The sequence below is a fragment of the Phocoena sinus genome, chromosome 1 (genome assembly GCF_008692025.1).
Source record: "Phocoena sinus isolate mPhoSin1 chromosome 1, mPhoSin1.pri, whole genome shotgun sequence".
Lineage (NCBI taxonomy): Eukaryota > Metazoa > Chordata > Mammalia > Artiodactyla > Phocoenidae > Phocoena > Phocoena sinus.
Genome location: NC_045763.1, coordinates 178,517,779 through 178,542,694, shown reverse-complemented (window position 1 = coordinate 178,542,694; position 24,916 = coordinate 178,517,779).

Here is a 24,916-nt window from a genome sequence, read left to right as displayed (position 1 = left end):
AACTCCCATCTGGCCTCCCTCTTCCACTTTTAAGGGCCCTTGTGATACATTGGCTCCACCTGGGTAATCCGGGATACTGTTCTTATTTTAAGTCAGGTGGTTAGCAGCCTTTATTAGCCCTTTCCATGTAAACTAACATACTCACAAGGGGACAGGATGTAAGCGTCTTTCAGCAGGCCACTATTTTGCCTACCATGGTTTTAGTACTTCAGGTGAATTTAAAAATAATGATATGAAAATAATTTGCTTCATTAATAACAAATTCACACATAGCTGTTCTTAGCTTATTGCAGTATTTCTTAAAGTATGGTCTGCATGATGCAAATCACCTGCATCAAAAATCAGCTGTAGTGTATCACGCTCCTGGGACCACACCCAACTTTAACGGATGGGAACTTGGAGGATGGGTTCCAGTATTCTGGATTTTAACAAGAATCTTACATAATTTTAACACACAGCACATCAAAGTTTGAAGTGTACGGGTTCAGCCCACTGAAAAAGTGTTAAGGAAATGGCATCAGCTGAGGGATGTAAGAGGTAATGGGGCACAAACTAACTTGAACTATTTGTCCTTAAACAGGCAGCTTAAAATAGAAGAGCTTAACATTTAACCAGTACCAAGATACTATTTCCTGGAAGAATACAGTGAAAAATAAAGAGATTCAAACAGAAAGGACATGCAATGTCCTACACATAATACATTATTTCTAAAATGTTTAATAAGTGAATCTTGAATGATGAACTAACCATTTAAAAAGCAAAAATAAAACAAACAAAATGTATGCTGGGGAAGCCTGAAGATTCAAGAGAGAGAAATCTGAATAACTAGAGAAAAAAATTGATCCCAGTATAAATTAGTAACAAGGTATATAATTTGTTCTGAAAATTATTTGCTACTTTTTAACTTTATAATATACATTTTACGTAGTATATGTAGAAACGCTAAATAATTTGTGTCACATATAAAATATATATATGTTTTAATTTATTAAAAGGAGCTGGTGAACATTTTAAATAGTAATATTCCTGTTTCCTCCCTTCTTGTTTATGCATGAAAAGCCTAGCCACAGTAACTATACTTAATGAACAATCATTAATCACCTACTGGCAGATGCTAGCAATAAAAGCAGAGTACATGGGAGGGATTTCACAGTGACACTGGAATAGTACTGAAACTCCAAGTTCTTTGAAGTGATGGAAAAGTTCAGAAAGACATTGAACACAGAAAAGTAAAAAATGCAACTTTAAAATGCTACCAAGTCAGAAAGGAAACGTGTTTCTTCATTTATCCTTCTGGCTCTCTTAAGCTCTTACACTAATAAGAGCTTAAGAGAGCCTCTGCATCTCTGTTGCAGAATTTGTAATGGCTTTAAATTAGTGCCTCTGTGACCAACTCTAATTTTTCCCCCTGAACTGTTATATGTTTAAGGGCAGAGATTATATCATGTATTTTGTCTGTGTGTGTGTGTGTGTTTGTGTGTGTGACTCTAGTGCCCAGCAGAGAACCCAGCATTTAATGGATGTTGAAGAAAGGTCTGTAGCATGTTTGAGAGAGACAAAAAGAAAGGGCTAATTTTTAAAAGCTCTTTCTAAAATGACTTTCTTTTTCAAGAATAGATTTCATGTACTTAACCAAGGCAGCTGTACGTTCTCATTTGTTGGTTTGTTTAGTTGTTACTATTTCCCACCACAAATATTGCAAATTAATTGAAGTCATATATTAATAATTGTATAAGTGCAAGAGAAATATTTTTCTCAGTTTTTTTCTTATAAGGCTTACAAAGCATTGAGAATTTTACTTCAACAAGCTCATTAAATTAATAGATTATTTTAATGGTATAGACTCATATTAAAGAAGCCAATATATTACTAAGTAGGATTACCCGAAAGAAGCCTAATCCTGCAAATACATTTCCAGGGAGGCAAAAAATCATAATGCTCAGAATTTTAGAAAGAGATTATTAGGAGTTCATGGTCCTAATAGTCTGCAGATAATATGATTTTCTTGAAATCTATGTATTACAATGCATTGATTGAAAATAATATTTTCTTATATTTAAGTTTACACAATACTTTGAAAAATAATCAGATGTGCGGATAGCACAAGGAACTCTACTCATAACTACCCCTTCTGAAATGTACAAAGTTAGCTCAGTCTCAGCCAACTTCAAGTTTTTTTATGATTTTTTCCCACTCAAACCTATCTTCCAATATTCAACATCTCTGGAAATGGCCCATCACTCCACCATTCTGCAGGCCAGAAACCAAGACTTGTTCTTGACCCTCATGCTTCACACCCAGTCTGTCCTGAACCCATCAGTTGTACCTCCAAAATACTCTCTTAGACTTACAGTTATTCTCTATTTTTATTACCACTATTATCTTAATTCAATTTTTAAATAACTTTGACTTGAACTACTTTACTTCCTCATATACTGGTCTTTCTCCCTTTACATTGATCCCTACTAATCCATCTAATCCATTTTCCAGACCACAGCCAGAATAATCTCACCAAAACACTCTTCTAGTCTAGTCTGTGGTGATCCTCCTAGATCTCTTCTCGTAGGGTAAAGCAATTGTTTATTTTTCTATGCATTTGCATGTTAAAATAATTAAAATAATATGATGGATATGCATATAGACTATCAGCCTTTGTTTGTATTAACATAGTATTCTCTGTTGAACATTTTGAGGACATTATAATTTTTACAAAAAGCTATTAGTAATGGCAATGTTGATTATAATATTTGCTAACTTTAACTGAATGGCTTACATGTGCTAATGCAACTAATACTCCCAACAAACCCATGAATGAGGAAACTATTTATGATCTACACGTATAGATGAGAAAAGCAAGAAAAAATACAGGACATTCAGTGCTTTCCCAGAGTTAATGAAGAGGCCAGGATGTGAACCCAGTCCAGAGCCTGAGCTATAGTACTTGTTCAGTTTATATGTGTGTAATAATAAATAAAGACTTCTTGGGGGAAAAGAAAAACTTACCATGTGAAGTTATTTTGTAAATATTTTTTATTATTCAATTTTAAAACTCATCTTTTTTATTAGTAGCAGTCATCTAATTATAACTGACTCTGAAAGACTGTGACCCCCTTGCAAGTCCTCTCCCTTACAAACTGAACGTTCTTATTCATAAAATGCTTATTTCCAAGCTATTAAAGTTCAATTAAAAAAAAATCTATTTTCCTATCCTGGAAGTAGAATAATGAAAATAGGCTTAACACCTCAGGCAGGCTGTGTGTTACAACTACATTAATCAGTCTGCACAAAAGTACATCCAACTCTTGGTCTGAATAAATCCTATTCCAGAGACACTTGCCACCTGCGAAGAAAGGTGAACATTCTCCCCTACCTTGTTGCTGTTGTCACAGTGATGGAGGACAAGGGTCAGGTTGCATTATAAGGTACTGCTGAGCTGGCATTTGGCATGCTGTAGAGGCCACTCTTGGCTCTGTTCTGGAACAGTGATATCTGAGACATAGGTATGTATCACTAAATCACCTAAAATATAACTTGCATTTTTTAGCATCACTGTTGTTATATGTCTTCTCGCTCCAGTTTTATCACAAATATAGAGGAAGATGTCTCACAATTACCATCTTCCTTTTCTTCTATGCTTTGTTGTACATCTAGCTGACTTCATGAAGTCTTGCTCCAAAATAATGTGTTTTCTTTCTGAATATTCTACATTCTGCTGTTTTCAAATTATTTCAACCGAAAGTTGGTGAGGAAAGAGGTTACAGGACATTCTGCTCAGACCAGGTATAATCCATGAAGGTGATGCAATCTTGAATTGCAGAGACAGTGTTTCTTCATTTTGCTGATACTTGATACAATTTATTCTCTGCATATGCATATGTTTTCTCAGCTTTTTCTATTTGCTGGGAGCTAAACCCACAACTGTGCAGGAAATATGATATTCCTGCTAGAGATTCATTACTACTACCTTAGGTGGATCACTTGAGCTATTCATGGCTTCTTTCCTTCTCGCAGGGTCCAGGTATCAAGTGGGAAATTTAACCTTCTTTCTCAGGCTGGGAGGAAATTGTGTACTTAAGAGTTGCCAGTCTCTTCATTTCTATGCAAGCTATTTTCCAAAAAGGAAATACATAGGACCACTTCCTGAGATATACATTCTGTTGCCAGTACATCAAGCAGAACTTTTGGTTGTCAGGCTCCCCACTGACTCAACAAATTTACTTTGTTGATTTCAGAGGGAGAGGCTGAACACTGATGAATCCAATATGTAAAAAAAAATATTTTTAAAGTTACCAGGATGATACTTTTTGTCTGTCTCTTTAAAATCATTATCTTCAGTTTTTGTTTGTTTTGTTTTAAGAGACGGAGAGGACACATCTATTCTCCCTCATGATTTGATATTTATGTAAAATTAAAGGAGGGACAAAATTTGTTCTGTCTATGTTTTAACTTGGCAAAATGAATCTGCCTTGTCTGGGATTTGATATACCATTGGCTAAAAGAGAGCCACTCTAAATTCAAATTAAAGTTCAGAGAGTAAAATTCAGGAGTTTAGATTCTTAGATCCTAGTCCTTGAAGACATATCACTTCACAAAAGGCAATTTTTCCGTATTTGTAATGAGAGATTCATCATTTAACGTGAGGCAACTTTTCAGTGAAGACGATATGAACATTATTTAAGTCAGAATATTGGCTACAATAATGCAGTGTACAAGCTAGAAAATGACAGACATTATAAACAGACTAAACTTGCTCTGATTTACTACTGACAGGAAGATTCAAACACCCCTGTAATGGGTCTTTTCAATCTGAGAATTGCAATTCGTTAGACAGGACAGTTGGGTACAGAATGAAATTTTGTAATGCTAAGGAGAGGAAAGTAGGGGAATTGAAAGTCATTCATCATTGTAACACTTCCCTGTAGACTAAGCAGAGATAAAGGATTCTGTTCACATAAGAATTTCCAGTTTTTGAAAAGCTAAGTTGTTTCTCTTCTATAATATTATATTGGAACTCATGAAGTGTTTGCAGATAAAAGTGATAGAGTTTAGGAGTTTATGAAAAATAGTTCCTGTGATTATCCACAACTGAATTCTGTATTGTAAAAATGAATAACATGAGGAAATAGTTTCTTACAATGTCAACAAATATTTATCTCACAAGGGATCCACGTGACCACAGGAAACTGTGTCAAGATATGAAATAATGTTAGCCCACGTAGCAAATTTATGAAGTACACATCATTTATGTAGTAAACTGTGGGTTCCCTTTGCCATTCCATGAATATAAGTTTCCTTGTTCTATATTTTTAAGTTGTGTTTCTGTTTCCCACTGAACAGGGTTCTCTGTATTAATTTAGACTCAGAAGTCAAGAGGTCAAATTTTAAATTTTCTTTTTGTCCAATATATGTTTACCTTGTGCAACCATACTCACATTTGCTGTTCATGCTTTGGCATAAGCAGTCTATGATTGATGAACTTTTAATTTTTGAGCAACCCATCTGTGGAAATGAACTGTGAGGGTCATAGATATCCTCGAATCCTTAACTGAAATTCTATGCAATTTAAAATTCTTTGGAAGTCATTAAATTAGAGAAGCCTTCAAATTCACACACATACGCACGCACGCACACACACACACACACACACACACACAGGCCAAAATTCAACTAGTTCACAAAAAGAAACACTAGACAAGAAAGACTGATTATCTGGATTCTGATTTCTTTTTAGCTTAAAGTGAACAGCTCACTGCTGATTCATAGCAAAGGCAGTTTCACAATCTCATTACATCGACACATCTTTTACGGTAAATAAGTAAGTATAAATAAGTTGGCCTTGCTGTCAAAGAATGATAACGTTTATATCTGTTATATACTGGAGTTTTGTTCCTAAAATCAGTATGGCTAGTTGACAGATAGAGATCTTAGACTGAAACACTTGATTTTGATTTTCAACTCCATCTCAGAAAAGACAAGAGAGAAGTGTTGGCAAGGATGTGAACAAAAGAGAATTTCTGTACATTGTTGGTGGGAGTGTAAATTGCTATAGTATGTTCACTGTAGCATCCCTCACAATAGCTAAGATGTGGAAACAATCTAAATGTCTGTCAACGGATGAAGGGATAAAGAAAATATTTTTATATATAGTATGCTATATAATGCTACCTTAAATTAAATATATATGTATATAATATTATTTAGTCTTAAAGAAGAAGGCTATCCTGCCATTTGTGACAACACGGATGGTCCTGAGGAAATTATGCTAAGTAAAATAAGCCAGATATAGAAAGAAAAAACTGCATGATCTCACTTATATGTGGAAGCAAAAAAGGCAAATACACAGAATCAGAGAGTAGAATGGTGGTTACCAGGAGCAGGGAGGTTGGGGAAATGAGGAAAGGGTCAAAGGGTACAAGCACAGTTATTTAGGATAAATAAGTCTAGAGATCTAATGTACAACATGGTGACTATTGTTACTAATACTATATTGAATACTGGAAGTCTGCTAAGAGAGTAGATTTTGGGTGATCTTATCACACATAAACACACACAAAAATGGTAACTGCGGTGAGGAGATAGTATGTTAGTTTGACTGTAGTAATTGTTTTACTATGTGTATATATATATATATATATATATATATATATATATATATATATCAAATTATGTTGTACACCTAAAGTACACACAATTTTTATTAAAAAATAAAATTAAAAAAATAAGGCAAGCCTTTCCACTCCAACCACTCAAAAACATCCCTGTGATTTCCCTGGCATGACGTTTTCCTCTAAGGTTGAACCACATTCCTAAATTACTTTCTTCCTGTTTTCTTCTTCAACCTTAGATGGCTGATCACTCTATTCTTAACTTGCCTGATTTCAGTCCAATGTTTAAATGATTCTTTCAAATTCAAAACAGCTAAAAGTATTTGTATATTTAACCATTTCAGGAATGCTAGGACATATTAAGGGAGCATTTGTAACACACATCTGCTTATAAAAACATATGAGGAACTGTCATTTTATTTTGTACATTACAAGGTGTTTCTCATAACCCTACAAGATAAAAGACAGTCAAACTGATACTTAGACAAGTGGGAGGAGCACAACATTCATTTTGGTGCCCCAAATTACTAACCACCACTTAAATGATAAACTGTAATCTGCGGCAGAACATAAAAAGTTTAAGGTACTTGATATGCAATGCAATGTGAGATACGGAACGCAGAACCACGATCTTGTATTCAGGCTTTTGAATGTTCAGATTTGCTTGATAATGCATACTTAGTCTTTAGATTCCTTATTTATTCAACTAATATTTATTCAGTGCTTGTCACAGAAGAGACACTGCCCAGGGTTAGAGATAAAACGATGAACAAGAGGTAGAAAGTTTTTGGCTTCAATAAGTTTATACACCAGAAAAGGAAATGAACCGATAAATAGGTAATTCATATAAGGCATCGTGAGAGTTGTGACAAAAGTGGTAGAGATTGCCCTGGAAGTGCACAATCAGGGGTGCGGGTGGGGAGGACACTCCGATTTGGGGAGTAAAGAAGGCCTCTGATTGGAAGTGCTCTTAAAAGAGAGGTTGAGAATGAGCCAAGACTAGCCAAATAAACTGTCCTAGTGTAAAGGAGGTAAGAAGGCCTGCAAGGGGACACGGGTTCGTGCCCTGGTCCAGGGGGATCCCGCGTGCCAGCGGAGCGGCTGGGCCCGTGAGCCATGGCTGCTGGGCCTGCGCGTCCGAGCCTGTGCCCTGCAACGGGAGAGGCCACAACAGTGAGAGGCCAGCGTACCGCAAAAAAAAAAAAAAAAAAAAAAAAAAAAGGAAGGCCTGCAAGTGAAAAGATAAACACTTCTTTAAGGAACCAAAATTATTTAGGACTACACATTAACATTCATGTGAACAAATTCAGTTTTGTGAGTTTTTTCTTTTGTATGTACTGGCCAGTATCTGTATCGGCTGTGTGATGCTAGGCCAGAGTTTTTGCATTGATTTCTTACCTTTAAATAAACTAATGCATAAATAAATATATACATTAAAAAAATAGCAAAATGGGCTTCCCTGGTGGCACAGTGGTTGAGAGTCCGCCTGCCGATGCAGGGGACATGGGTTCGTGCCCCGGTCCGGGAAGATCCCACATGCCGTGGAGCGGCTGGGCCCGTGAGCCATGGCCGCTGAGCCTGCGCGTCTGGAGCCTGTGCTCCGCAGCGGGAGAGGCCACAGCAGTGAGAGGCCCGCATACCGTAAAAAAAAAAAAAAAAAAAAAAAAAAGGAAAATGAAGACAACACGAGTATAACAGCAATACATATTTCATAGGAATATTCTGAGTAATAAATGTGTTAATATACATAATTCACTTAGAACCTGCTATGTGATACTTGATATATAAATATTAGATATTGTTTCCTTATTTAGTATTTTAATATTACTACTATTAAGTATTACTATGATTGTTGGGGGGAGTAACTACAAGATAGAGGAGTGACAATATTAGATGTGAATGTTACTAAAATCAGTGAGTTTGTAGTGTGAAAAATAAATCAGAGGATAATGGTTAGGAGTTTCTCATAACCTTGACATGGGTGGATGGTGACCTGGAGTGGAACAGTAGTGATTTGACAAAGAAAATGAAAAAATTTAATAATTCTTCATAATAAGAATTATATGCAGATTTTGGTGACTGAACGTGATATAAACTGTCATCTTTGGGTGCTTAACTGAAGATGGGGCAGTGACAGTTATTAAAAATGGAGAGGACTGGCAGAGGACGATATTTGTAATGAGAAGATGATTGTTTTAGACCACTGAGCCTGCTGAAACAAAATACCATAGACTGGGTGGCTTATAAACAGCTGAAATTGCTCATAATTCTGGAGGCTGGAAGTCCAAGATCAGGATGCAGCCTAACTGGGTTCTAGTGAGAGCCCTCCCTGGTTGAAGATGACTTCTGGCTGTGTCCTCCCATGGTGGAAGAGGGAGGGAGCTTTCAGGGGTCTCTTTCATAAAAACACTAATACAATTCATGAGGGCTCTACCCTCAAGACCCAAGCACCTCCCAAAGAGGCTCCACCTCCTAATAGCATTACACTGGGCATTAGGATTTCACATATGAGTTTGGCCATTAGGGTTTTCACATATGAGTTTGGAGGGGGGCATAAACATTCAAACCATATCAGTGATGAAGTCGGTTTTGATATAGACATTTGTACAAACTATGAAGCAGATATATATATATTTATATATATATTTATAAATATTTATATATATGTGCATGAGAGACTATTTCAAGAATGATGTATTATCCAAAACAGTCAAATTAGAAAAGTCAAGCAAATTAGAATTAGGAAAACCTTTGGATTCAGCAAGCATAGTTTCACTGTGTGATTTCTAGACTTAATGAATTTAGAGATGAATTTCTCCTTGGTTCTAAAGCAGAAATAAGAGAAATTTCCACAACTAGGGTGGCATATGGAAGAAAAGACAAGGTCTTCATACAAAATGGGATAACTTCATGTATATTTAAATGCCAATGAGTAGAATAAAATGAAAGACACATACTGAATATCAGAGAACAAGGAATAACCAAAGGTATCGTGCTAACAGGTGGAAATTCATGCATAGACAGGGAGATGTACCTTTATTGGGAGAATGGGCACTACTTTCATTGTAACATGAGGGAAGTAGAAAGGGATGGTGCAGAAAACAACAAAGTTTTCTTGGCTAGAAGATTGTCTTTCTGTCTGCTATAAAAACTATCTTATCTGTATTGCTTGGGTGACCATCACAGCTCCTATACAATATCCATGAGAGAGAAAGAAAAAGTGTTGGACAATTGAATCCATAATATTTTGAAATTAAAATAGATGGATTAGAAACAAAGATGTTCGGTTCATCATTCTACATTAATCAGGGAGGATTTAGAGGCAGGATTAGTGATAAATTGTGGAAGTGCTTAGCAATCTGACAATTACACCTTTAGGGCCTAATGAACTAAAAAGAGTGTACAGTTCCTGCTGGTTTTATCTGGCTACTCCACTCCTGCAACACCCAAGATTTATTCAGGCCCGAAATGAAGAGAGTCTAAGGTATTCAGCATCCATTAGTTCATGATCAAGACTCATAATATTGATAATCTTGTGGTTTGCTTGCATTTTTCCCCCTCCATGTTGTAACAGGAGAGGAGTTGCAAACATATCTTTAATAGTATTGTATATCTCATACAAGTTTTGGATTTATATGTGAGAGATAAGGCTCACTGATTAATTTTAAATAGACTATATGTATATACATATATATATAGTCTATTTATTTGCACTTTTGGCAAATTTATCAACTATTTTGGCCATATAATTTGAGAACCAAGCTTAAGAAATGCTGGGGAAATTCCTGGTCTCTTTCTGTCAGCCTCATCCTTATGAGTCTTCATGGCCAGGAGTGAGATCTGGAAATCCCATTCAGAACCAATAGAAGGAAAAACCACTTCTGATAAACTAACCTTGCTCTTTACCTGAGAATATATATATATATATATATATATATATATATGACAAATGGAAACAATCAAGGGAAAAGTACATGGATTTGACAAGGAAAGAATTATTGTGGATCAAACCAAGGAAGTGAAAATGAAAATGAAGAAGAGGGGGTGAAATTAAAGGATATTTATAAGAAGGCATCGACACAATGAGGTTTCTGATTCATTGCGATAGCAGTGATATATACAAAGAAAATACTCTTGTCAGTATATCCACAATTTCATGTAATACCTGTGGAGAAGTGCTCATTGCTAATTGTAAAAGAATAGGTTTAACATAATCTTCAAAGAAATCAGTTACTTTCCTCATCTAGAATATGATAATGGGATTTAGTTCTTGCTTGATCTTATGTGGTCTACCTACAGTTCATCATAAAATAATATACTGTCAGGGTTACTCAGTATGAGTGCTATGGTGTCTTCAATTTGTAATTAACAACATGAAAGAGAACACTATATAATATATTTTGTGACTCTTACAAAGACTTGAATAATGAAAAATTAACAGAAGGGCAGTACACATAAATCCTTAAAATAGATCCTGTGCCCATATACTATGGGAAAATTAATTGTTCACCTTATAACATAAATATCTTTTACACTATCTAAACCTTACTTATAAGATAATGACACTCTAGGGAAGATATTCTGCCTCACTGCCCTTTGTAAAGAAAATGGCTTATTTGAATTTCAATAGAAGATACTTTTTAAAACTTTTATTCTGTTGGAATACATCTTTACAGTATAAATTAACTTAATTGTTCTCCTGTCATTCATCAACTAGTTATGTTGAACTCATATAGTTTATGATGTCAGCAGAAATTAAATTATACCCTTGTGTTCAGTTGGGAATCATTTTTTAAAAAATAATCTGACATCAGAAAGTAAAAATCTTTTTCTAATATATGATAATTGTAGTTCATTATGAAAATGGAACAAACTGCTAACATTCCCATTTCAGAAAAAAAAGAACAGTATGTGAGAGCTCAACTGATTTATTAAAATAATGAGTTTGAAAGGGGGAATTACCATAAACTTGCTATAAAATCTCCAGTAAAATCATAAATAATCAAGTCAAAGTAGTTTATAAATATAGAGTTTGACCCGTTACTATTGTCAGAAACACCCGAATCCATAAAACAATCTCAAAATATTACTATATTTTCTTTGAAAATTTGTAAAGAGTATTCTGTCTTGCTGTAGACAAAGTACTTCAAAGCTTAATTGATGAGTCCAATATTAAGCAAATTTAACCCAAACGCCCACTTTTTCATTTTAAAATCACTATTTGCTCATTTTCCTTCAGTGATCCCAAAGGAGCAATCAACCAGTTGCCATTAAAGCTGAATGAATTTACAGCCTGCTCTTGCAAATAGCTGAAGACATTTACAATCATGCTATTTTGTCAGTGAGGATATGATTTGTACTTAACTGTCACTCATACAGAAGACGCTATGTTGGCAATATATAGAACATGATAAATATGTAGACATTTATCAACAAAATCATTATAGACCAAAACATCATGCTGTCCAAAAAGGAAGTACATTTCTCTTTGTGAAATATAAGGTACGTTTTGATTACAAATTAATGCCTCTTATATTTTTCCCATTTTTTTTTCTTGTTGTTCTGGCTTCCAACAGCATTTGACCTCAACTACAGGCTCCCAAACACCAACTTCCAGCCTCTCTCTTGGATAGCAATCAGGTGTTGTCTTTTGAAATGCTCGTCTTCCCCCATCCAACTGGAGAGAGTACTTTTGGCAAATATATCAACTATCTTGGCCATATAATTTGAGAACCAAGCTTAAGAAGTGCTGGGGAAATTCCTGGTCTCTTTCTGTCAGCCTCATCCTTATGACTCTTCAAGGCCAGGAGTGGACTATAAGATCTGGAAATCCCATTCAGAACCAACAGAAGGAAAAACCACTTCTGATAAACTAACCTTGCTCTTTACCTGAGAGAACAGAATATTTTTGTAAGTTTTGTCTTGGGTCAGAACTATCCAAACTTTTTCTACCTTTTAAAAATTATTATTCAATGTATTCAACTTAAAAACAAAAATAATTAACCCATTCCTTCCACTCCCCACACCTTGCCTCTGGCAACCACCAATCTGTTCTCTGTATCTATGAGCTTGTGTTTTTTTTTAAATATATATATTCACATATAAGAGAAATCATTTGGTATTCATCTTTGTCTGACTTATTTCACTTAGCATAGTGCCCTCAAGTTCTATGTTGTCCCAAATGGCAAGATTTCATTCTTTTTTTGGCTGAATTATATACATTCCACAATTTCTTTACCCATTTATCTATTGATAAAAACTTGTTGTTTTCATATCTTGGCTGTCATAAATACTGCTGTAATGAACATGGGTGTGCATGTATCTTTTCAAATTAGTGTTTTGTGTGTATGTGTGTGTTCGTGTGTGTATTTTTTCAGATCGACGCCTAGAAGTTGACTTGCTGAATCAAATGGTAGCTCTATATCTATATCAAATAATTGCATCAAAAAGAATAAAATACCTAGGAATAACTTTAACCAAGGAGGTAAAAGACATGCATATTGAAAATGACAAGACATTAATAAAATAAATTGAAAATGACACAAATAAATGAAAAGATATGAATTGGAAGAATTAATGTTGCTAAAATGTCTATATTACCCAAAGCAATACATAGATCCAATGTAATCTCTATCAGAATTAATGGCATTTGTCACGTGGGTAGAACAAACAATCCTAAAATGTGTATGGAAAAAATCAATAGACACACTTGGGTTGCTTCCATATTTTGGCTATTGTGAATAATGCTGCCATGAATACGGGTGCACAAATATCTCTTTAAGACTCCATTTACAACTATAGTATTTTGACTATATTCCCAGAAATGAAATTGTTGTATCATAAGGTGATTCCATTATTAATTATTTAAGGAGTTACCATGTTGTTTTCCATAGGTTCTCTACCATTTCACATTTGCACCAACAGTGCACAAGAGTTCTACTTTTTCCACATCCTCAAAAACACTTATTTCTGCTCTTTAAAAATAGTAGCCATCCTAAAAAGTATGAAGTAGTATATCATTGTAGTTTTGATTTGCATTTCCCTAATGACTAGTGATTGTTGAGTATCTTTTCATGTGCTTATTGGTCATTTGTACATCTCCTCTGGAGAACTGTCTATTTAAGTCCTTTGCCCATTCTTGAATTGGGTTGTTTCTATCTTTGTTGTTGAATTTTAGGTGTTCTCTGTACATTTCATATACTAACCACTTATCAGATATATGATTTGCAATATTTTCTGCCATTCTGTGTGTTCCCTTTTTAACTCTGTCGATAGTATCATTTGATGCACAATTATTAAAAATAATTCTATGAAGTCTATTTTTTTTGCCTAATGCCTTTGATATCATATTCAAGAAATCATTGCCAATTCCAATCCTGTGAAGTTTCATGCCTTGTTTTATAGCTTTAGCTTTTATATTTAGATCTTTGATCCAGTTTGAATTTTTTGTATATGGTATTAGGTAAACATCCAACTTTATTCTTTTTGCATGTCCAATTTTCCTAGCACCATCTGTTGCAAAGACTGTCCTCTCTCCATTGAATGGTCTAGCATCCTTATCAAAAATTATTTGAACATATATGTTAGGGTTCATTTCTGGGTTCCTTGTTATAATCCAGTGGTCTATAGTTCTGTCTTTATGACAGTACCACACTGTTTGGATTACTATAGTTTTGTAGTAAGTTTTGAAATTAGAAAGTGTCAGTCCACCAGCTTTGTTCTTTTTCAAGCTTGTTTTGCCTATTCTGGTTTCCTTCAGATTCTATATACATTTTAGTATGGGTTTTTCTATTTCCATAAAAAAATATCATTAGGATTTTGATATGCATTGCACTGAATCTATAGAATGCTTTGGGTAGTACTGACTTCTTAATATTTAGTCTTCCATGCATGAACATAGGCTGTGTTTCCATTTATTTATATCTAATTTCTTTCAGCAGTTTTTTGTACTTTTCATTGTACTTGCTGTATACCTCTGTGGTTGAGTTTATCATTCACCTCCTTGACTAAGTATTCAATATTTTATTCTATTTGATTCTGTTAGAACTGTTTTCTTAATTTTCTTTTTACATTGTTCATTGTTATTATTTAGAAATGAAATGCAACTGATGTCATTGTGTGTTGACTTTGTATTCTGCTACTTTGCTGAATTTATTAGTTCTAATAGTTTTTGTGTGTGGGATCTTTAGGTTTTCTACATTAAGATCATATTGTCTATGAACAGATATAATTAATTTTACTTCTCTTTAAATTTAGAGGTCTTTTATTTCTTTTTCTTTTTTTAATTAATTAGTTTTTTTGGCTGCATTGGGTCTTTGTTGCTGCATGCAGGCTTTCTTTAGCTGTGGCAAGCGGTAGCTACTCTTCATTGCAGTGCACGTGCTTCACACTGTGGTGGCTTTTCTTGTTGCAGAGCATGGGGCTCTAGGCGTGTGGGCTTCAGTAGTTGTGACTTGTGGGCTTTAGAGCACAGGCTCATTAGTTGTGGTTCACAGGCTTAGTTTCTCTGCAGCATGTGGGATCTTCCTGGCCCAGGGTTCGAACACTTGTCCCCTGAATTGGCAGGTGGATTCTTAACCACTGTGCCACCAGCGAAGTCCCTTATTTCTTTTTCTTCCTTAATTGCTTTGGCTAGAACTTTCAGGACTATATTGAATAGAGGTGGTGACAGTGGACATTCTTCCTTTGTTGCCAGTGTTAGAGGAAGAGCTCTCAGACTTTCACGGTTGAATGTGACTCACTGTGAATTTTTCATAGATAGCTTTTATTATGTTGAGGTAACTTCATTCTGTTCCTACTTTGTTGTGTATTTTTATTATGAAAGAATGTTGAATTTTGTCAAACGTTTTTTCTACAACAATTGAGAAGATCATGTAGATCCTTTCCCTTTATTCTGTAAATATGGTATATTAAATTAATAGATTTTTGTATGTTGAGATATCTTTGCATTCCAGAAATAAATCCCACCTGGGCATGGTGTATAATCCTTCTAATATCCTGCTGGATTCAACTGATAATTTTTGTATCAATATTCATAAGAGATGTTGATCTATAATTTTATTTCCTTGTAATGTCTTGGTCTAGCTTTGGTGTTAGGTTAATGCTGGCCTCAAAGAATGAGTTAAAAACTTTTCTCTCCTCTTCAATATTTTTGAAAGAGTTTGAATAGGACTGCTGATAATTCCTCCTCAAATATTTGGTAGAATTCATCAATGAAACAATCTGGTGAATCCAGGGCTTTTCTTTGTGGGGGAATTTTGATTACTGATTCAATCATCTTACCATTTATAGGTCTAGTCATATTTTCTATTTACTCACTAATTAATCTTAGTAGGTTTTGTGATTTTAAGAATTTATTCATTTCATCTAGGCTATCCAATTTTTTTGGTGTACAATTGTTACAACATTCTTTTATAATCCTTTTGATTTCTGTAAATTTGGTAGTAATATCCTACTTTCATTTCAGATTTTAGTAATTTGATTCCTCTCTCTATCTTTTTTCCTTTTTTTTCTTTTTTTTGGTCTATATAGCTAGCTAAATGTTTGTCAATTTTGTCGATCTTTTTAAGAACCATCTTTTGGTTATATTGATTTTATCTATCATTTTCCTATTCTCTATCTCATTAATCTCCACTTTAATTTTTATTATTTTCTTTCCTTGCTAGCTTTGTATTTAGTTTGTTCTTTTTCTAGTTCCTTAAGTTGGAAAGTTAGATTGTTGATTTGAGATCTTTCTTGCTTTTCACAGTAAGCATTTATAACTACAAAGGTCCCCTTCATACTGTTTTTGCTGTATCCCATAAGTTTTGCTATACAGACATACCTCACTTTACTGTGCTTTGCTTTACTGTACTTCACAGATATTGAATTTTTTACAGAGTGAAGGTTTGTAGCAACTATCTGTCAAGCAAGTTTAACAGTGCCATTTTTCCAACAGCATTTTCTCGTTTTGTGTCTCTGTCTCACATTTTGGTAGTTCTCACAATATTTCAAACTTTTTCATTAGTATTACATTTGCTATGGTGATATATGATCAGTGATCTTTGATGTTACTATTGCAAAAAGATTATGACTTGCTGAAGGTTCAGATGATGGTTAGCATTTTTTAGCAATAAAGTATTTTTAATTACAGTATGTTCATATTTTTAGATATTATGCTATTGTACACTTAATAGATTACAGTATAGTGTGAACATAACTTTTATATGCACTGAGCAACCAAAAAACAATGTGACTCACTTCATTGCAATATTTGCTTCATTGTGGGTGATTTGGAATTGAAACCTCAATATCTTCAAGGTATATCTGTACTGTGTTTTGGTTTTCATTCATCTCTAAGTATTTTCTAATTTACTTTGTGCTTTCTTCTTTTTCCATTGGTTTTTACAGAGTGCACTCTTTGATTTACAGAAAATTTTTCCAGTTTTTCTTCTGTTATTTATATCTGGTTTTGTCCAATTTTGGTAAGAAGAAAATAGTCTATATGATATCTTTTAAAATCTACTGAGACTTAATTTGTGGCTTAACATATGGTCTATCCTGGAAAATGTCCATCGTACACTTGAGAAAAATGTATATTCTTTTGTTGTTGGGTAGAGTGTTCTGTATATTTCTGTTAAATCTGATTGATTTATTATATTCTTCAAGTCTATTTGTCTAGTTATCATCTGTCTGGTTATTTTATCCATTATTAAGAATACAATATTGAATATTACAATTATTATTGTAGAACTATTTCTCTCTTTAATTTCTCAATTTTTTCTTCATATATTTTGATGGTTTATTATTATGTAAGTAAATGTTTATAATTGCTATATCTTCTTGTTCTATTAAATCTTGCATTAATATATCAATATAAAGTCCTTCTTTATCTCATTACTTTTTGATTTAAAGTCTATTTTTTCTGATATTAGTATTGTCTGATGTAAGTTATCCCCACTCTCTTCTGGTTACTATTTGCATGGAATATATTTTGTCATCCTTTCACTTTCAACTAGTGTGTGGTCTCTTACAGAGAGCCCAGAGTTGGATCGTGTTTTCCTTTTATTCATTCTGCCAATCTGCCTTTTAATTGGAGAGTTTAATCCATTTACATTTAAAGTGATTATTAATAAGGAGAGAGAAAAAAGGACACTGGCCCTTTAAATCCCTGGAATCCATTTCAGCCTGAGGAGGAAGGGTTTGCAGTAATGGGAGAGGAACAACATGCCATCTGCCTCTTTGTCTGCACCGCTGATATCATTAATCAGTGATCAGAGCACAGATCTCTGACATTTGGATGACAAGGTCCTTTGGCCCAACGGTGCAAACTGCTTCTGGAATGTGTACAAGGCTTCCTGCCACAGGCCTGGCAGGTGGGGGATGGGTTGCTGATACTGTGCTAAATACTGAAATTGATCAAAATTAACCAATTTATTATCCAAGCCACCCCTCAAAGTTGAAGGCATTCAGTAGACTCCAGAGTTCCAAAAGGTTTACATCAGTCAGTGAAAATGCTGTCTAGGCGAGAAGAGACACCTGGTGTGTCTCATTCCACCATCTTCCTAGAATCCTTCAATGCCTGGTATATTACATCCTCCTGGGGACTTACACGCACCAAAACCTGCTTCAATAAGTTGTAGGTATTACCCATAACCCAAACTATAATACATCTCCTAATTCTTAGTAACTCTGACAGTATATTCTATTTAATGAATTGCGAAGAGATAACATTGGAAATCTGGATTATGTTATACTTCTATTCCTTTAATGTTTTAAAAAAAATTAAATTTAATTTTATTATTTTATACAGGAGGTTCTTATTAGTCATCAATTTTATACACATCAGCGTCTACATGTCAATTCCAACCACCCAATTCATCACACCACCACCCCCACTCCCCCACTGCTTTACCCCCTTGGTGTCCATGCATTTGTTCTCTACATCTGTGTCTCAATTTCTGCCCTGCAAACCGAATCATCTGTACCAGTCTTCTAGGTTCCACATATATGTGTTAATATACGATATTTGTTTTTCTCTTTCTGACTTACTTCACTCTGTATGACAGCCTCTAGATCCATCCACATCTCAACATATGACCCAATTTTATTCCTATTTATGGCTGAGTAATATTCCATTGTATATATGTACCACATCTTCTTTATCCATTCGTCTGCCGACGGGCATTTATGCTATTTCCATAACCTGGCTATTGTAAATAGTGCTGCAATGAACATTGGGGTGCATGCGTCTTTTTGAATTATGGTTTTCTCAGGGTATATATATATTTTTTTTTCTTAGGTATAGTGGGATTGCTGGATCATATGGTATTTCTATTTTTACTTTTTTAAGGAACCTCCATACTGTTCTCCATAGTGGATGTATCAATTTACATTCCCACCAACAGTGCAAGAGGGTTCCCTTTTCTCCATGCCCTCTCCAGCATTTGTTGTTTGTAGATTTTCTGATGATGCCTATTCTAACTGGTGTGAGGTGATACCTCATTGGAGTTTTAATTTGCATTTCTCTAATAATTAGTAATGTTGAGCAGCTTTTCATGTGCTTCTTGGCCATCTGTATGTCTTCTTTGGAGAAATGTCTATTTAGGTCTTCTGCCCATTTTTTTTTTTTTTTTTTTTTTAGTTTATTAATTTATTTTTATTTATTTTTGCTGTGTTGGGTCTTCGTTTCTGTGAGAGGGCTTTCTCTAGTTGTGGCAAGCGGGGGCCACTCTTCATCACAGTGCACGGGCCCCTCACTATCGCGGCCTCTCTTGTTGCGGAGCACAGGCTCCAGACGCGCACGCTCAGTAGTTGTGGCTCACGGGCCCAGTCGCTCCGCGGCATGTGGGATCCTCCCAGACCAGGGCTCGAACCCGCGTCCCCTGCATTAGCAGGCAGACTCTCAACCACTGCGCCACCAGGGAAGCCCCTGCCCATTTTTTGATTGGGTTGTTTGTTCTTTCAATATTGAGCTGCATGAGCTGTTTATATATTTTGGACATTAATCCTTTGTCTGTTGATTCATTTGCAAATATTTTCTCCCATTCTGAGGGTTGTCTTTTCGTCCTGTTTATGGTTTCCTTTGCTGTGCAAAAGGTCTGAAGTTTCATTAGGTCCCATTTGTTTATTTTTGTTTTTATTTCCATTACTCTAGGAGGTGGATCAAAAAAGATCTTGCTGTGATTTATGTCAAAGAGTTTTCTTCCTATGTTTTCCTCTAAGAGTTTTATAGTGTCCAGTCTTACATTTAGGTTCCTAATCCATTTTGAGTTTATTTCTGTGCATGGTGTTAGGGAGTGTTCTAATTTCATTCCTCTACATGTAGCTGTCCAGTTTTCCCAGCACCACTTATTGAAGAGACTGTCTTTTCTCCATTGTATATCCTTGCCTCCTTTGTCATAGATTAGTTGACCTTAGGTGCGTGGGTTTATGTCTGGGCTTTCTATCTTGTTCCATTGATCTATGTTTCTGTTTTTGTGCCAGTACCATATTGTCTTGATTACTGTAGATTAGTAGTATAGTCTGAAGTCAGGGAGTCTGACACCGCCAGCTCCGTTTTTTCCCCTCAAGACTGTTTTGGCTATTCGGGGTCTTCTCTGTCTCCATACAAGTTTTAAGATTTATGTTCTAGTTCCATAAAAAATGCCATTGGTAATTTGATAGGGATTACATTGAATCTGTAAATTGCTTTGGGTAGTATAGTCATTTTCACAATACTGATTCTTCCAATCCAAGAACATTGTATATCTCTCCATCTGTTGGTATCATCTTTAATTTCTTTCATCAGTGTCTTATAGTTTTCTGCATACAGGTTTTTGTCTCCTTAGGTAGGTTTATTCCTAGGTATTTTATTCTTTTTGTTGCAACAGTAAATGGCAGTGTTTCCTTAATTTCTCTTTAAGATTTTTCGTCATTAGTGTGTAGGAATGCAAGAGATTTCTGTGCATAAATTTTCTACCCTGCAACTTTACCAAATTCATTGACTAGCTCTAGTAGTTTTCTGGCAGAATCTTTAGGATTCTGTAGGTATAATATCATGTCATCTGCAAACAGTGACAGTTTTACTTCTTCTTTTCCAATTTGTATTCCTTTTATTTCTTTCTCTTCTCTGACTGCCATGGCTAGGACTTCCAAAACTATGTTGAGTAATAGTGGTGAGAATGGACATCCTTGTCTTGTTCCTGATCTTAGAGGAAATGCTTTCAGTTTTTCACCATTGAGAATGATGTTTGCTGTGGGTTTGTCATATATTGCCTTTATTATGTTGAGGTAGGTTCCCTCTATGCCCACTGTCTGGAGAGTTTTTATCATAAATGGGTGTTGAATTTTGTCAAAAGCTTTTTCTGCATCTATTGAGATGATCACACTGTTTTAATTCTTCAGTTTGTTAATAAGGTGTATCACATTGACTGATTTGCGTATATTGAACAATCCTTGCATCCCTGGGATAAATCCCACTTGATCATGGTGTATGATCCTTTTAATATGTTGTTCGATTCCGTTTGCTAGTATTTTGTTGAGGATTTTTTCATCTATATTCATCAGTGATATTGGTCTGTAATTTTCTTTTTTTGTAGTATCTTTGTCTGGTTTTGGTATCAGGGTGATGGTGGCCTCATAGAATGAGTTTGGGAGTGTTCCTTCCTCTGCAGTTTGAGAAGGATGGGTGCTAGCACTTCTCTAAATGTTTGACAGAATTCACCTGTGAAGCCATGTGGTCCTGGACTTCTGTTTTTTGGAAGATTTTAAATCACAGTTTCAATTTCATTACTTGTGATTGGTTTGTTCATATTTCTATTTCTTCCTCGTTCAGTGTTGGAAGGTTATACCTTTCTAAGACTTTGTCTTTTTCTTCCAGGTTGTCTATTTTATTGGCATAGTTGCTTGTAGTAGTCTCTTAGGATGCTTTGTATTTCTGTGGTATCTGTTGTAATTTCTCCCTTTACATTTCTAATTTTATTGAGTCCTCTCTCTCTTTTTCTTGATGAGTCTGGCTAATGGTTTATCAATTTTGTTTATCTTCTCAAAGAACCAGCTTTTAGTTTTATTGATCTTTGCTATTGTCTTCTTTGTTTCTATTTCATTTATTTCTGCTCGGATCTTTATGATTTCTTTCCTTCTGCTAACTTTGGTTTTTGTTTGTTCTTCTTACTCTAGTGCCTTTAGGTGTAAGGTTAGATTGTTTATTTGAGATTTTTCTTGTTTCTTGAGGTAGGCTTGTATATCTATAAACTTCCATCTAGAAGTGTTTTTGCTGCATCCCATAGGTTTTGGATCATCGTGTTTTCATTGTCATTTGTCTCTAGGTATTTTATGATTTCCTCTTTGATTTCTTCAGTGATCTCTAGGTTATTTAGTAATGTATTGTTTAGCCTCCATGTGTTTTTTACATTTTTTTCCTTGTAATTCATTTCTAATCTCATAGCTTTGTGGTCAGAAAAGATGCTTGATATGATTTGTTTTCTTAAATTTACTGAGGCTTGATTTGTGACCCAGGATGTGATCTATCCTGCAGAATGTTCTGTGCGCACTTGAGAAGAAAGTATAATCTGCTGTTTTTGGATGTAATGTCCTATAAATATCAATTAAATCTATCTGGTCTACTGTGTCATTTAAAGCTTCTCTTTCCTTATTTGTTTTCATTTTGGATGATCTGTCCATTGGTGTAAGTGAGGTGTTAAAGTCCCCACTCTTATTGTGTTACTGTCGATTCCCTCTTTTAGAGCTGTCAGCAGTTGCCTTATGTATTGAGGTGCTCCTATGTTGGGTGCATATGTATTTATAATTCTTATATATTCTTCTTGGATTTATCCCTTGATCATTATGTAGGGTCCTTCCTTGTCTCTTATAACATTCTTTATTTTAAAGTCTATTTTATCTGATATGAGTATTGCTAGTCCAGCTTTCTTTTGATTTCCATTTGCATGAAATATCTTTCTCCATCTCCTCACTTTCAGTCTGTATGTGTCCCTAGGTCTGAATGGGTCTCTTGTAGACAGCATATATATGGGTCTTGTTTTTGTATCCATTCAGCAAGCCTGTGTCTTTTGGTTGGAGCATTTAATCCATTCATGTTTAAGGTAATTATTGATATGTATGTTCCTATGACCATTTTCTTAATTGTTTTGGGTACATTTTTGTAGATCCTTTTCTTCTCTTGTGTTTCCCACTTAGAGAAGTTCCTTTAGCATTTGTGGTAGAGCTGGTTTGGTGGTGCTGAATTCTCTTAGCTTTTGCTTGTCTGTAAAGCTTTTGATTTCTCCATTGAATCTGAATGAGATCCTTGGCAGGTTGAATAATCTTGGTTGTAGGTTCTTCCCTTTCATCACTTTAAGTATATCATGCCACTCCCTTCTGGCTCGTAGAGCTTCTGCTGAAAAATCAGCTGTTAACCTTATGGGAGTTCCCTTGTATGTTATTTGTCAGTTTTCGCTTGTTGCTTTCAACAACAAGGGAATTTTTCTTTGTCTTTAATTTTTGCTAATTTGATCATTATGTGTCTCGGCATGTTTCTCCTTGGGTTTATCCTGTATGGGACTCTCTGCCCTTCCTGTACTTGGGTGGCTATTTCCTTTCCCATGTTAGGGAAGTTTTCAGCTATAATCTCTTCAAATATTTTCTCTGGTCCTTTCTCTCTCTCTTCTTCTGGGACCCCTATTATATGAATGTTGCTGTGTTTAATGTTGACCCAGAGGTCTCTTAGGCTGTCTTCATTTCTTTTCATTCTTTTTTCTTTATTCTGTTCTGCAGCAGTGAATTCCACCCTTCTGTCTTTCAGGTCACTTATCTGTTCTTCTGCCTTAGTTATTCTGCTACTGATTCCGTCTAGTGTAGTTTTCATTTCAGTTATTGTATTGTTCATCTCTGTTTGTTTGTTCTTTAATTCTTCTAGGACTTTGTTAAATATTTCTTGCATCTTCTCGATCTTTGCCTCCATTCTTTTTCCGAGGTCCTGGATCATCTTCACTATCATTATTCTGAATTTTTTTTTTTCTGTAAGGTTGCCTATCTCTACTTCATTTAGTTGTTTTTCTGGGGTTTTATCTTCCTCCTTCATCTGGTACATAGCCCTCCGCCTTTTCTTCTTCTCTATCTTTCTGTGAATGTGGTTTTTGTTCCACAGGCTGCAGGACTGTAGTTCTTCTTCCTTCTGCTGTCTGCCCTCTGGTGGATGCGGCTATCTAAGAGGCTTGTGCAAGTTTCCTGATGGGAGGGACTGGTGGTGGGTAGAGCTGACTGTTGTTCTGGTGGGCAGAGCTCAGTAAAACTTTAATTGGCTTGACTTCTTATGGGTGGGGCTGGGTTCCCTCCCTGTTGTATGGCCTGAGGCAACCCAACACTGGAGCCTACCTGGGCTCTTTGGTGGGGCTAAAGGTGGACTCTGGGAGGACTCATGCCAAGGAGTACTTCCCGGAACTTCTGCTGCCAGTGTCCTTGTCCACACAGTGAGCCACAGCCACCCCTGCCTCTGCAGGAGACCCTCCAACACTAGCAGGTAGGTCTGGTTCAGTCTCCCCTGGGGTCACTGCTCCTTCCCCAGGTCCTGATGTGCACACTACTTTGTGTGTGCCCTCCAAGATTGGAGTCTCCGTTTCCCCCAGTCTTGTCGAAGTCCTACAATCAAATCCCACTAGCCTTCAAAGTCTGATTCTCTAGGAATTCCTCCTCCTGTTGCCAGACCCCCAGGTTGGGAAGCCTGACATGGGGCTCAGAACCTTCACTCCAGTGGGTGGACTTCTGTGGTATAAGTGTTCTCTCCTGTGAGTCATCCACCCAGCAGTTATGGGATTTGATTTTACTGTGATTGCACCCCTCCTACCATCTTATTGTGGCTTCTCCTTTGTCTTTGGATGTGGGGTATCTTTTTTGGTGAGTTCCAGTGTCTTCCTGTTGATGACTGTCCAGCAGCTAGTTGTGATTCTGGTGTTCTCACAAGAGGGAGTGAGAGCATGTCCTTCTACTCTGCCACCTTGGTTCAGGGCCCTCCTTTGATTTTTATGCAAGAAATTTTTAGCATTTTAAGTTAAGCCGAAATTTAATCACTAGTATTATCCAATCAATGTAATTGTTTTGAATATGCTTAAAATTTGAAAACTAATTTCCTAATTGTTATGGTCATTTTTTTTAGAGTTTTGGTTTTCAGTTGAATTTTAATATACACAAAATACATTATTTTTATGTCAATATTTAGAGGCACAAATTCTATCAAATTGAAGTTTTGCTTTAAGAAGATATCATAATATTGGTGATAAACTCTTTCAGTTTGTGTTTGTCTGAATGTGCTTTTAGCAAGTCTGTAGTGGCAAAAATCTGGAAACAAAAGTATCTTC